This window comes from Clarias gariepinus, chromosome 2, assembly GCF_024256425.1.
Source record: "Clarias gariepinus isolate MV-2021 ecotype Netherlands chromosome 2, CGAR_prim_01v2, whole genome shotgun sequence".
Taxonomy (NCBI): Eukaryota; Metazoa; Chordata; class Actinopteri; order Siluriformes; family Clariidae; genus Clarias; species Clarias gariepinus.
The window spans coordinates 2428157-2442698 of NC_071101.1; the positions used below are offsets into that span (position 1 = coordinate 2428157).

Below are 14542 nucleotides of genomic sequence, written 5' to 3' on the forward strand. Positions count from 1 at the left end.
GGTGAAGACCACGGTCCGGACGCTGGCTCTATGACGCCCGAGTCGGCCATCTCACGCAGCTTCTGCTCGGCTATAGCTCGTTTAGCTAAAGGAAGGCGTCTTGGATGTAACCGAACAGGAGCTGCGTTACCCGTATCAATCGTGTGCTGCACCAAATTAGTATGTGTGCACTCGCGCTCATCTACCGCGAAAATGTCCGCGAACTCATGTAACAGGGACTTCACTGTGTCGGTCTGTGTCTGACTTAGCCCCACACTGCTACGCTGCATAAGCTCGGCCATTATTCTTGCTCGGTCTGCTACCGGATGTTTACACGGCGCGTCCACCGGAAGTTCCGCCCCCCGGGTGCGCGCCACTAACACGTCCGGCTGCGCTTTGGGAACTAGCAACCTGGCTAACCCGAAGTTACCACGTAACGTTCCGTCAGCGAGATTCAGTACCGCACCCCACCTTTCCAAAATGTCCAACCCCAAGATACAATCATCCTCAATGTCTGCCACAAAGAATGGATAAGAAAGACTGATTGCACCTACTTGTATTCGCACAGTGCGACAGGCCCGTATTTCCAAATAGCTCCCCGATACGGTGCGAATGGTCAAGGCTGGGGCCGGCAGCATACAACCGCGCTCGCCCTGTTTCAATACTCCCCAGCGCAGCAGCGAAACTGTAGAGCCGGTGTCCACGAGCGCCCGTAGCGAAACGTTGTCCAGGCCACAGTTCACGTAGACGCCCGCGCGATTTCCTACACGTCCTGACCGAAAGTTAGGCCCGGCAGTTGGGGAAACAGAGACGGCTGTGGGAGGCGGCTTCCCCCCAGCTGGTTGTAACGGCTGCTGGGGTACGCTGTCCTCCGGACGGGGAACGTTGCAGCGGTAGTCCGGCTGTCCTTGGCCTCGGCGTCGTCCCGGAATCTCGGATGCTGAGTCGAGGCCTAGCCGCGACGGGTAGCCCTGTCCCCGGCTAGGTTCACCTACCGAGCGGCCCCGAGCCATGGGAAAACGCTCGGCTCTTTCGCCGCAATGTTCTGCCATGATGGCCTCGGCACGCTCGGCTTCGCTAGCGCCTTAGACAGGGAAGCCGGTGCCGCTAACCGGAGGTGCTCGCGCAGCCGCGCCGGCCGAATTCCCCGCAGGAACGCACGGCGAGCTAGCTCTTCCTGCTGGACGGGCCCGAATTCCGGGTAGCCCCGGCGAGCGAGAGATCTCACGTCCATGGCGAACGCCCCCAGTGGCTCGGAGGCGCTCCGCTCGCGGGTCGCTAGCTCTTCGCCCGCGGCCTCCTGACGGTCACCCGCGCCAAACCGGAAGTGGAGCTTCGCCACTCCCGCAGCTTCGCCCAGTCCTTCCTCTGATCCGCCCGGAGGTCTTCCAACGACCGGAGCGCCTCGCCCTCAAGCGAGAGAGCCACCCGGACGGCTGTTTCCGCCGGGGACCAGCCCGCAAAGTCGGCGGCTAGCTCCACCTGGGCGATGAACGCGTGGGGCTCGACAGCGCCATCGTAGGACGGCAGGTGCAGCTGCAGGTCGCCTCGCCGGCTGACGGCGCACGGAGCTGTAGCTTCCTCCGGGGTGCGCTCTAACCCGTTATTCTCCATCCCACTTCTGACACCAATGTAGCGTTTTTCACCGCTAAGCAGGCACTTGGAGAGACGGGTGAGCTTCCTTGCTGCCCAATGCAAATGGCTGGGAGTAATTTATTTAACACAGCACATAAACCACACATTGACATTACTAAAGACACACTTCTGACTCACACACACACACCCTGGCCGAAGCCACTATCCCAAACACCTTTCCTCGACAGGGTGAACACCTAACAACCCCTCCCGCAAAGCATGATGGTTACTAGTGCCAAACCCCGCCCACGCCACAATATTTTTATTAGTAGTAGTAAGCCAGTCTTTAGTAACCTTGGATAAATCCTGGATATAAGCCCTCTCTCGTGCACGCTCTCTCTCTCTCTCTCTCTCTCTCTTTCTCTCTCTCTCACACACACACGTACACACAAACAAATAAAACATGAAATCGCGTAAAACCAAATGAAACTATGGCAAAAGTATATAAGCAGTAAAAATTACAGTAGTCTCCTGTAGGTGATCCCTGTCCTGATAACAGGCGCTGACCCTCTGGACCTGTTTAGTTCTGTTAGTATTGTGTTCAGGTGTGAATGTTTATGGGGATTTAATCTGTCTCTGCTGCCGCATCTATTCACCGTAGTGATAAGTGATTAATGTCCCATCAGATCTTTGATGGGGGAACGTTATGCTGGTTAAATGACTAAAGACATACTGATCCGTATGAACAGATATTATGCGCCATTAATCGATTTGTTATGCCAATTTTTGACTATCAGCGAAAAAAACCCCATCAGCGAACACATCAAAAATATAACGAAAACAAACTCAAGCAGAAGTTAAAATTTAAGCTTTACTTTGCAGCAAAATATTATCTACCAGTGTATTAAACGGAAATAGATAAAATACACTGTAATGTAAAATACTGTACATAGCCCACATTTGTATTCCGTACTTACAACGACTGGTATAGATAAATTACAGATGTTACCGTGTCTTTAAGTATTATTAAGGATGTCCTGAAAAATATTGCAATAAGTAGTTTTATTAATTAATTAATTAATTTAATCATTAATTAAAAATAGCATAAGCATCATGGGTTGTGTATTGAGTGATTTAAATCTGTTTTATGAATCGTTTTTTATCCCTCTTTTTTACCACATCATCTATTTATGAAACTATGTTGACGTAAGTTATGTTATATATATTAAATATAGTAACCGGCTGCTTGGACACTGCAGTTAACTGAAGCAGTTAATGCTCCATCTGGCGGAATTATACAGCATTGCAACCATCTTTTTAGAAAGCGCATGGGGGCGTTTATGGGGCGGGGCATCGTTAATTACGTCATCGCGGGGGATCACATTCCGTCCTGTCACGGTCCTGTCATGGACCTATCATGCTCCAAGCGGCTGTTTGACGTGGCTCCCACTGTAATTTAGTTACTGTTCTGCAAAAAGGGACAGTTAACAACACAGAAGGCAGATATGGAGAGAAACGGAACAGTGCAATAGGAATAGTGCAAGTGTGCTTATTTTAGTTGATTAAAGTGACAAGTGACATTATAATGAGCAATATAAACCAGTAAACAAGACGGGGTATAAATACAGTATGAACAAGGTATGTACATTTTTTTTTTTAATGTTATTTCCTGGGTTGAGGTAGCGAAGGTACCAATGGTGCATGGAGCACAAAGTGACAGGTGCAAGAGTGTGATTGAGTGTATATTCTATACTATATATAGTATTTTGGGATTGCGTGTGTCTTCGCATGGTGTGTGAGCGGAAATACAGCCTACGGTCGTGAGTAAAAAAAAAATCTATCTATGTACATAAATAAAAGCATATTTTTACATTAATTAATTAATTTATTTATTGAAGTTGTTTTATCTGCTCAGGTGCAATAGTTGAACAGAAACTGACTTTAAAAGCTTCCACAAAGCTCATTCTTTTCCACTCACTTTCTTAGTAGTTAATGTGGATGCACTTGCAAGTGAAATTTATATTGCAATAGAAGGAAGCAAAAAAGATTCCAGGAAGATTCAATAAAATGCCGCTAAATGCTGGCAGAAAGGCAGTTGATTTACAAACAGTATATCCCGAAAAAAAAAAGAAGAACCACAACAATAAGCAGAATAGCAATTATCAAACTCAAAGGCGTAAATGAAATTCAAAATTTGAAACAGATTAAGGAAACTTATCAAATGAATTTGTGATGCAGCGTGTACATTATTTATTTTAAATAAAACACATGAGCTTATGAGATGAAATCAAAGCTAAATACTGGAAGAAAAAAGCAACAGGGCGTTTCTGTCTCTCCGTCTAGGCTTACACAGGATGTGGTTAGTGACGACAGACGTACTGACGCATAGATAGGCTACACTGACGGCACACTGGGGTAGTGCAGCAGTTACGAATCTGGGCCTGCGTATGGTGTAACAGTGGAGATTCAGGGTAAGAATTAGGATCCATGATGTGCATGAGGTGTACTGTAATAAAAAAAACAATGCAAACACTGTGGAGATAAAATAACAGCATCGATACAACACGATCAGTCCAGGTCAAAGCATAACACAAAACACTAGACCAGGCAACAAAGGAGAGAGGCAGACCGATCAAGACAACACAGTACTTAATACAAGATCATGTTTCTGTTTAACATATCGTTAAATATCCCAGTGCTGTTACACTCTATATCATCACTCATGGAAGGCCTCTTGTTCAATCCGATTACTCAGGCAGAACAAACTGTTGTATAGATGTACTGTATCATAGTATTTTATATCCCTGGGTGATAATGGATAGCAGGGATTGATCTGCAGTTATACTGGGTGTTAGGAGGCTGGAAGTTCAGTACAACAGGAGATTGTTAGAGTCAATATGGAGTCCAGTTGGTTATTGGAGGCTCAGGTAGACTGTAGGAAACTCTAGTCCTGAACTATCGAGCAACTGCAGTCATGATTCCTTAAAGAACATCTGTCTGCATCAGCCGAGGACAGGACCGTCTTCATGGTGAAGTGGAACCGTCCCCAGTCATCACACACATCCTAGGAAGACCACACAGAACAATGGTGTGATGAGATTTCCAAACAGGTGTCCTGGTGTCCCAACCAGAAGAGGGACACCAGGACGAATCAGACAGGTCCAGAGGGGAGAGGAGGTCTGGATCACTGGCAGCTCAGGAGAGACATGTGTAATGAGAGTGATAGAGACAGGGAGAGGAAAAGAGAGAGAGAAGAGAAGGAGAGATAACAGTTAGATCAATCAGTAATCAGACTGTATTTCTCTGCAGGTATTCAGCAGATGCCAGTAGAAGGTAATTACAGTCACACTCCATATTCATGTTCTGATCTTATACACAAACATTTTGCAACACATATGTTATTCAGTGGGACATAAACATTAATATTCAGTGACGATCTTAAACATGTGCAAATTAATGTTCTTTTTAAACATTAGTCTAGACCTATATATTTAGAAAAATTAATTAAAAAAAACACAAAAATGAGTCTAACTTACTGTTACTATACATCCAGGCAGCACAGATGACACAGAGGAAGGATCGACTTTAGGTAATGACTTTAAACATTAACTTGCTGTATAGAATTTTATCTGCAGGTTAAATCTATTTTTGCCATAAAAAAACATTATTATTAATACACAAAATGTATACACTTTATTCCATATATTAAATACAGATATCAGGACCACAATAACCTCGGTGGACAATAATTTACTTGGAAAAGGTTTGAAATTTATTTCATTTTTAACACTTCTTTTTAAAGCATGCATGAATAATACCACATAAGTAATGAACACTGTGTCTGTGTTCCAGTAAAAAACAAACAAAAAAAAAAACAATAATGGCATGATGTGATGAAGCAGTTACAATTACAGTTACTACTATTTAACTACTTTCCTATAAATCCAGGTGTTGGATTGCACATATCAGTTGACCACCAATTACATTTTTATGTATTAAAATATGTCCTCTTTGTCCATTTAGAATTTCACTAGCACAAACAGATTAAAAGCATCCATAATGATGATGTATTTGTAAGGATATGTGTATGTAACATCTACAGTATGGAAGGAGTCTCCAGTGTCAACACACTTTGTAACAGGTGGATGTAAAGCTGTAGTTTTTAAGTGTTCTAACATCTTTAGGACAGAGAAGCTTCTACTGTATATTTTGAAAACTAAAAAGTTGTTCTGAAAACTAATTTGTATTGGAGTTCCATTCCCACCTCACTAACTAACATAAGATAATAAAAAAGTCTAGAGCTATAAGGTGCTATAATGCAAGTGATGTCAGGAACTCAACATCAACATTACATGCAAGTATATGCAAGACAGGAGAAATAGCTTACATCGCAATTATTGACTTTATTGAAGAAAAATAAAAACAAAATCAGATGAACAATTAAAAAAAAATAAGTAAAAAGTTCACGGTCAGGCATGCAGCAAGCAGATTTCCAGAGACCAAAATGGGAACCACTACAATTGGTAATCAAAACACGATCAAGAACCATGCAAGAGAGAACACATAATCAGAAAGCTTACACTAAACTCAGAGTGAAACTTCACACTGAACAACAAACAGTTCAGTTTACAGATGTGTAATCAACTCCAGATGTATGTAAATAAAAATGACTTTGAATGTGGAAGTGAGTGTATATGACGGAAAGTGCAGTGTGGAAGTGTAGGTGTGTGCTGTGGGGAATCAGTGCCAAACAGATTAACAGGCTGGACAGTGTTGTCTCGGAGTGTTAAGGCACTAAGTTACTGATCTGGGGGTTGATGGTTCAAGCCCGAGCTCCACCAGGTTACCATTATTGGACCCTTTTGTATTGTTGGACCCCATTGCTCTTAACTGTATCTGCTCCAGGGGGCGCTGTATCATGACTGACCCTGCGCTCTACAGATAATCAGACTGTATTTCTCTGCAGATAACAAGACAATCCCAAAAGAAGATGTTTACTGCCTGGCTCCACATCCATGACTCCAGATCACACACTAACACACAACATTCATATGGGTCTAAGTTCTATATTTTCTTTTCTTTTGACAGTAAACGTACCTATTTTTATGACAGAATGTGACTTAAACTTTAATTATGGGTATAGTTATCACGTGAAACATTTATTACTGAATCTATTAACCTGCCGTTTGGACGATCTGCGCTGTGTTGCACTGTTATTACCTTTATATATTTATTTACTTTTCTTTTAATTGAACTCAATAACATCAGGTCTTTCACCACACTATGTGATTATTTTACTTTGTTTTCACATAAATTAATACAAGGTGTAATGTAAAGTAATGTGTTCTGGCTTTAGTTTTGTTTACATTAATGCTGAATTAATTTTTATCTCACCTACATCTACTGTATATGTGTTTAAAGAAGGAATAAGAACTATTAGTTTAATGTAAGTATACTGTACACAGACAGCACATGTGACAGAAGACCTTATTGCTCCGTGTGTAAAGAAGAATATGATGTGCTTTCTGCAGAAAACAGTACTTCAGGTTCTGTAATGACAATCACATCAGCATTTCCTCTTTGTGTTATCAGTTTTGAAATAAAAGCCACACTGAAGAACTTATCTGCTATATTCACACACACACACACCACACACACACACACACACACACACACACACACACACTTTTTTAAACATACAGATATAAATAAAAAATAACTTTTTAGATAAATAATATAAACAAATATGCTTTTACTGCTTCACTTAAAGACTCGACTGATTATTGCAATGACTGTCGATCCTCTACACCAAACACTTTACTGCCTATTAAAACATGGAGGGTCTCATTTCTCATCATACTGCTCCTTGACTCCCACATAAACTTCGCCATCACAAATCATAAGCCACTGTCCTGAACAGCCAAACACCAAGACTGTACCTACTGTACACCAGGAGACTCACTCTGAACAAAACTTTCCACCAGAAAAAGCTTTTACTGTAGCTAAAAAATTTTTTGTTACTAATATAGAATTTTATAATAGAGTGAGGACTTTACTTAAACCACCTGGAATCAGTACGCATTACAATCTATTTAATGAATGATGTAGGTAATAATGTAGGGGAAAAAACAAACAAGCAGAAATTCACCAGGAGTCAGTCTGTTCTAGCACTATGCAAAATAACCCTCCATCATCCAGGGCTTTGGGTTTGTCCACTCTTTGATTTAACTTCAGGCTTTTAACTGAAATCATGTTTCTGAACTAATTTTTCCACCTGGAAACCGGGCCAAAATTCTTGAAAAGGTAGCTGTGTCTGAGTCAGGCTTCTGTCCCAAACACAAACATCTCTGTTCATCTGACTCCAGTCCCCGTTGCAGACCTCTAACACAGACATGCGGCCTTTCTTGCTCTTGCAGGATCAGGGACCTGTGAAGTGCACCAATCTAACCTAAATAAATAAATAAATAAAAGAAAGAAAACCCCATCCCAACAGTGTTTGACTGAAAACACTGGATAAGAGCGTCTGCCCAATGCCTAAATGTAAATGTCACTGAGCCACCAACTGAGCATTAACTGTTAAGGACCTCTGACCATCATCTCAACCACCTTCTGCTGATTGATTGATTGATAGATACAGTAGATAGATAGATAGATACAGTAGATAGATAGATACAGTAGATAGATAGATACAGTAGATAGATAGATAGATAGATAAATAGATAGATAGATAGATAGATAAAATTAGCATAATATGTCTATATTAAACCATTAAACCTGAAACATTCTGATTACTAACTCAACACATTACCAACTCCAACAGTATAACTAATCCTTTACAGTATACAGACATAGATAATATATAAAGCAATGTAACCTAGTTAGAGTATAAAGGATAATAAGGGGGTTGTGTATAACTGAAATATCCTGTTTCAAACCTTGGTGGAATACATCTTTATCCTTTTTCTGTTTCTTTTGTTGTTGTTGTTGTTTCTTTTTGTACTGGAAATGGTCTAGATCATCAGGTTTAAGAGTGGGCGGGGCTAAATTTGGAGGGAAAAGAGTTGGAGTTTTGGGACAGAATAAAAAAGAATGAAAGTACTGTAATATACAGTAGAGAAAGAGTTTAGCTGGGTTAGGAGGAGGAGTGGAGACTCTGACTGATTGGGGGAAAAAATCCCCAGTATTAAACTTCATTTGTTTGATTTTTAAATTTTTTGGTTTGTTCAAAACCAGGTTAAATTTTAATTGAAGAGAAATATAAAGGTGTGGATGACTTTAATTTTAATTTAAAGGTTAAAATTAAAAGTTTAATCTTGCTACCTCATTGTACGGTTTGTGTCTGTATTTGATTGGGCTACTGATGTTAACGTGTAATACATGGGGGTTTGAGCCTGGAAGTGTGTATGTCTGAGACATATTTGGCAGTTACAGTTATGATAGACCAATTCCCATCCCATGCAAGTGTGTCTTCTCGGTTATGGTCTGAGGGGGGTCATTACATTTAAAACAAAAAGAGAATTGAGAATTGAAGCTATAAAAGGTTTTGTCTGTATATCTTGCTCTTTCAATTATATCTTTACTTTTCATACATTAGAGGACCAGAAACTAGTCCCAGAAAAAAAAAGTCTGTCTTTCTGTCTGCTTGTCTGTCTTTCTGTCCAGCCAGATATTGTCACAGCGTTGCACAAAGAGGGCTGGACAGAGTTTAATGAGACTTTACCAGTCTTTCAGGATTTGTATGAAGCTAAGCATGCTCCATAGATAAAATCCAAATGCTTATAAACAGCATATTTTTACGGCACATGCGTCCAACTGTGACCTTAATATAGACTTAAATGGACTGCTGGACAGAAGATACTCAACCTTACAGAATGGGATTTCTTTGTATTAATAAGTTAGACAGAGAGTTCTGCTGTACAAAAAGACAGACAGACAGACAGACATGGACGTGGGCTTCAACCTCAAATAATAATAATAATAATAATAATAATATCACTGATTACATTAAAAATCAGCAGATTATAATTAGCTTTTAACTATTTCTACAAAACCCTCTTCCTGTCAATGACGTGTCAAACTCTAGTATATACTGAATGCCACCCACTACCAAGTAGCAGTTCCTCTAAGAACATTGCGAAAGCGCACACAATCACATCACTTTCTATAAAACACATTACACGTCAGAGTGTCATTTATAATATTAATGTTGTTGCTTATTATAAACATTTTCATTTGGTCAGGATGAAATATTTTAGGTTTATCTGTCTCCTGCTGTGTGTAAGTGTACACACACAACCCACGGTGGTGAATAAAGAGCAGCGTTATTTCAGTACACTGTATTAATGCTGGATATGGATTTTAATATAAATATAAATAATACAGTTATACTGTATATGCAGAGTTGTATGGACAAAAAAAGATATTCTAGATATTTTTAATGGGATGTGATTAAACAAGTTTTTGTTTATTAAAAACTTTAATTGCTTGTTTGTTTGTTTACTTGTTTATTTCATAACTTTAAAAAGATTTCAGACTGTAGTTTTTTATTTCTCGGTTGTAGTGACGAGATACAAACTTACTTGATAAAATTTTGTCCCAGGCGGCTGAGATGTGATACCTCTATTAGAAACAAATTAGGAAAAATAAAGTCAAAAGCTGTCAGAAGCTCACATCATTAACAAACATAATATCGTAGGCAGAAAAAAAAATGCAATGATAAAAACCCAGTGGGATCAAAACCCAGAATGATGGCAAACATGGAACCAAATGTATACGTCCAGTGTCTGTTTATGGGTTGAACCTGTTTTAAATTCAGTGTGGTGGTGTACGGATGCTGAGTGCCAAAATGGTGCCTTTGTTCCAAAGTTAATTGAGCTGACTGTATATTTAAGGTTTTGATCCAAAGTCCCCTTTTAAAACAAATTCCTTAGACCTGGGCTGGTGCACAGGGACAGCTGGGGCAGGTGGCTTCCACATGTGCATATGAGTTGTACATGTATTGTATATATTAGCATTATAATATATTGTGCCAATCATGCAGCAGTGGAATATACCAAAGACACACAGAGATAATATATTGAGGCAAAAAAATAAATGCTTTAATATTAAATTTGCTCAATCCGGGAAAAAAGAGGAATTAAGCAGAGGAACAGAGAGGTCAATTACAACACCTTCACACATGGACCATTTCTCATTCTGCTTTATAACTCAGACCTCTGTGATAGGGACCTCTTGGATGTTCTCATGAACACATACAAACAATAAAGTCCCCACTGACTTGGGAATGAGAGACAGGGCCATGGGACCAAAGAAACCATAATACCCATAGCTAGAAGAGCAGTGACACAGACTCCCTATAGGGCAGAGGTTCCCAACCCTAGACCTGAAGGACCCCATGCCCTGCACATTTTAATGTGTTCCCTGCTGTATTACACCCATGAGAGTTCAGAAGACCCCTGGATCATGGGATCTTGGAGGGCCACTGGACTGGTGGCTTGGATCAATGGGTTTCTTATCCCTCATGCGTCAGTCGTTAGGACACACTCAAGGACTCCTCTCACCACTGTCCCTCACCACTGTCTCACTCACCATTGATATAATTCATAAGGAATACTAAAAACAATACATTTTAAAAGTTTGACCTGAAACTGAAAAGTGCTCATTTTGAGTGGTTTAGACCAGTGTGCAATATAAAACAACAAGACCTAATTCTCAAAGAGAGGTGCATTTTAGTAAATGTTTCTAATAGGGAATTATCTCAAATGGTAGTGAGCTTGCTTAGCATGCAAGAGGTATCAGTATTGGCTTTGTACATGTACTTTGCACAATGACAAAGTTATTGAATCGAATCTATTCTAATTTCCTCCTGCATTATGACCGACAGTAAAAACAATCTTGTAGAGAGAAAAACATCTCCTTAAATTTGGCGATGAGACTGAGGACAGTGTGACCTGGTGCAGAGATGTAGGTGGAAAAAGGGAGAAGATTATCACCATCTACAGGGACATGGTTACCAAACACATCGCAGACAGACGTTACAGCTCAGGAACAAGTCTGATTCTGTGTATATTTAGATTCTCACATTCACGATATTACTGCAATGAGAACACGGTGGAGCTAAGAGTGATAGCAGAGACTGAAGTAGATGATAAGCATCATCTGAGGTTTTAAATTCTTTTACAAGCCTAGAACTAGCCTACATTTTACATTTGTTAGAACTACGGTAGCCTACATTTTTCTCAGCAAGGTCTGAATTAAAGACCACACTTAAATGGTTTTAAATGTTTTTTAGTATAATTTGTAATCATTTAGTTAACAGGTACTGGCAAATTGCTGTGCTATAAGAGAAATAAAATATATATTTTTTAAAGATTTTTTTTTTTAGAATGCCTGTCTGTCCTTTTTAATTGTAATGGCATTTGCTTTGTGAAAATGACTTCCAGTAACAGGAACCCACCATGCTTAGTGGGTTTCTTCCAGGTTCTCCAATTTCCTCCCACAGTCCAAGGAAATGCAGATTACGTTAACTGCCGTTCCCAAATTGGCCATAGTGTGTGAATGTGCATGTGAATGTTGATCGGAGGTCCAAATGGAGGTAAATACAATGGTCACCATTGTACTACACAGTCGTTGTACTGCACAGGTTCCTGGATGGATGGACATGAAGAGTTAACATCTATGATGAAACCAATATATTTTTTTTTTTACATTTGTACCGTTACACTCACTTTTCGATGCATTTGTAAAATCTAATATCTTTACAGATCATTTACATAAGTGATGTAAGATAAGGTTGCACAAGCATAAGTAAGCAGAGAGCAACAACCCCCTTTTAACAGTTAACACATCAGGCCACACGTGATACAGTTCTCTATTTTCTTCCATTTTAAATTGCGAACACAGACTAAAGCATTTTGTATGAGCCTTGTAGGACAGCAATGTGGGTTCGCGCTTTAACTTTTTAAGCTTTAGCTCAGAGTGGTGAGTGAACTATTATACACTAAAGCAGGGCAACTTTACCTGTATGTTAACTGCTGATTTATTGTACAGTTTGCATGGTCGTTTAAATAGGGCATAAATAAGAAATAAAAACAGAAGAACAGAAGCCATGAACATTTTCAGTCAGTGATTGTTGGTTTTGTTTTTAGAGCCATAGTCGATCAGAGACATACAGAGGGGAGTGAGACAGCTCTCGTCTGTAAACATGATGGTGTCATGATTTGGGGTAAAGGTGTTGATGGACAGAGCGTGAACATCCTCACTAACCTGGTCCCTATGCACCAGAAGATTGGAAAAACCACATCTGGTTGGATGATTCTCGATTTATTCTTTGACATTCAGATGGTCAGAATTTGGTCTGAACAACATGAAAGCATGGATCCATCCAGCCGTGCATCAGTGGGTCAGGCTGGTGGTGGTGTAATGGTGTGAGGGGTATACTGTTTCTTGGCCCCTTAGTACCAACTGAGCATGGTTTAAACTCCAGAGTATTGTTGCTGACCGTGTCCATCCCTTTTCGTTCCATGTAAGAAAATCTAAAATCATCTCACACTGGTTTCTGAAATATGACATGTGGTCACTGTACTCACACTGCCTCCACAGTCACCCGACCCCAATCCAATAAAACGACTTTGGGACATATTTGTTCATGCGGTAAACAATGTTTCTTAAGGCAATCATATTATTGAATATATTATTCTTAAGCATCACACGTTTAGTTTTTATTTGTGCTATTATTCACCTGCCTGGCGGAATCCATGTATAACCTCGTAACATTACCTCTACATCCAGGTAGCACAGCCGACACAGGGGACGGATCCGCTAATAAAGTAAACACTTAAGACTTGAATACAGATATCTGGACCATAAAACAAACAAGGCAGAAAGTTCATTTAAATGTTAACTCTTCTATTTTGACTTTTTAAGGCTGGCATGACTAAAGCTACAATGATAATAAACACTCTCTCTGTGTTTGTGTGTGTGTGTGTAGTTTGATGTAAACCTACAGAATCAACACTATTGGCAAAAGAGAATAAACAGATTCAAATGAACACAGCATGATCTTTACATTTATATTTGTTTTTCATATTTTTATTCCTTTTTTTATTTGGATGGTTATATCTCCTGTTATAATAGAATGTAACTATGATTTGTCTGCATATAACTGTGATTATTAATGTCGTTACGTCAAGCATTTATTGTTGTATCAATACATTTACAAATAAAAAAAGAGAAAAAGAATTTAAAAAAGCTACATAAAATAATCAGTTGCTGTTGGTGATGTAATGTTTTTAAACTTTAGATTTACTTTATTTCTCATATTATAAAAACAAATGACAAGAACACTATTTAAAGACGCAGCATCACCTAGTGGATATTGTTTAGCATGACGGACATCAACCAGGTGGTTGAGATGGCTTAATCAGGTTACCTTCAACACATGTTCTACAGGATATAGTGAATCCAATTTAATATATAAATAATTATATATTAGTGCTCTCAAAGCTGTTAAAGGGTTAGTTTCATTTAAGTTCCGTATACAGTATATTATCTTTGATATCAAATTTATTCCAAATAATAATTTGATAATTTTTCCTGTGTGTTAATATGCACACAGAGAGCACATCCGAAATAAAAAGACTATAATTTTGTTTCTGAAAAAACATCCAGAAATGTACAAATTGTACAGAAATGTTATTTTTAGGTTTTGCAGTGACACATCAGCATTTCCTCTTTTTCTTTCCTCTCTTGGAATAAAACCCAGAGTGAAGATTTCATGCTTGTTATATGTGGCGGTGTGGGGATGTTAAGAGACGCCAAGTTCAGTGTGTTCATGTACAGAAGAGGGGTGAGGTAATGATGTGAGGTGCTCTCCATGATGGTCCCCTCGGCTATGCTCCGGGCAGTGTGAGTCTAAACAGCACAATCAGTTGATCATGTTGGTAAATGATAGAAGCGTGACCACCTCCACTGTCAATGGTGCACCTTC

At 39.7% G+C, this 14542-nt stretch overlaps 1 long non-coding RNA gene across 1 annotated transcript; it reads left to right on the forward strand.

The window, feature by feature from the left end:
• Positions 1-3314: 3314 nt before the first annotated feature.
• LOC128515286 (uncharacterized) lies at positions 3315-7157 on the forward strand. Its single transcript, XR_008356605.1, has 5 exons — positions 3315-3374; positions 4864-4887; positions 5108-5143; positions 5270-5317; positions 6521-7157. It is a non-coding gene; the product is annotated as an uncharacterized LOC128515286 (long non-coding RNA).
• The last annotated feature ends 7385 nt before the right edge of the window (positions 7158-14542 follow it).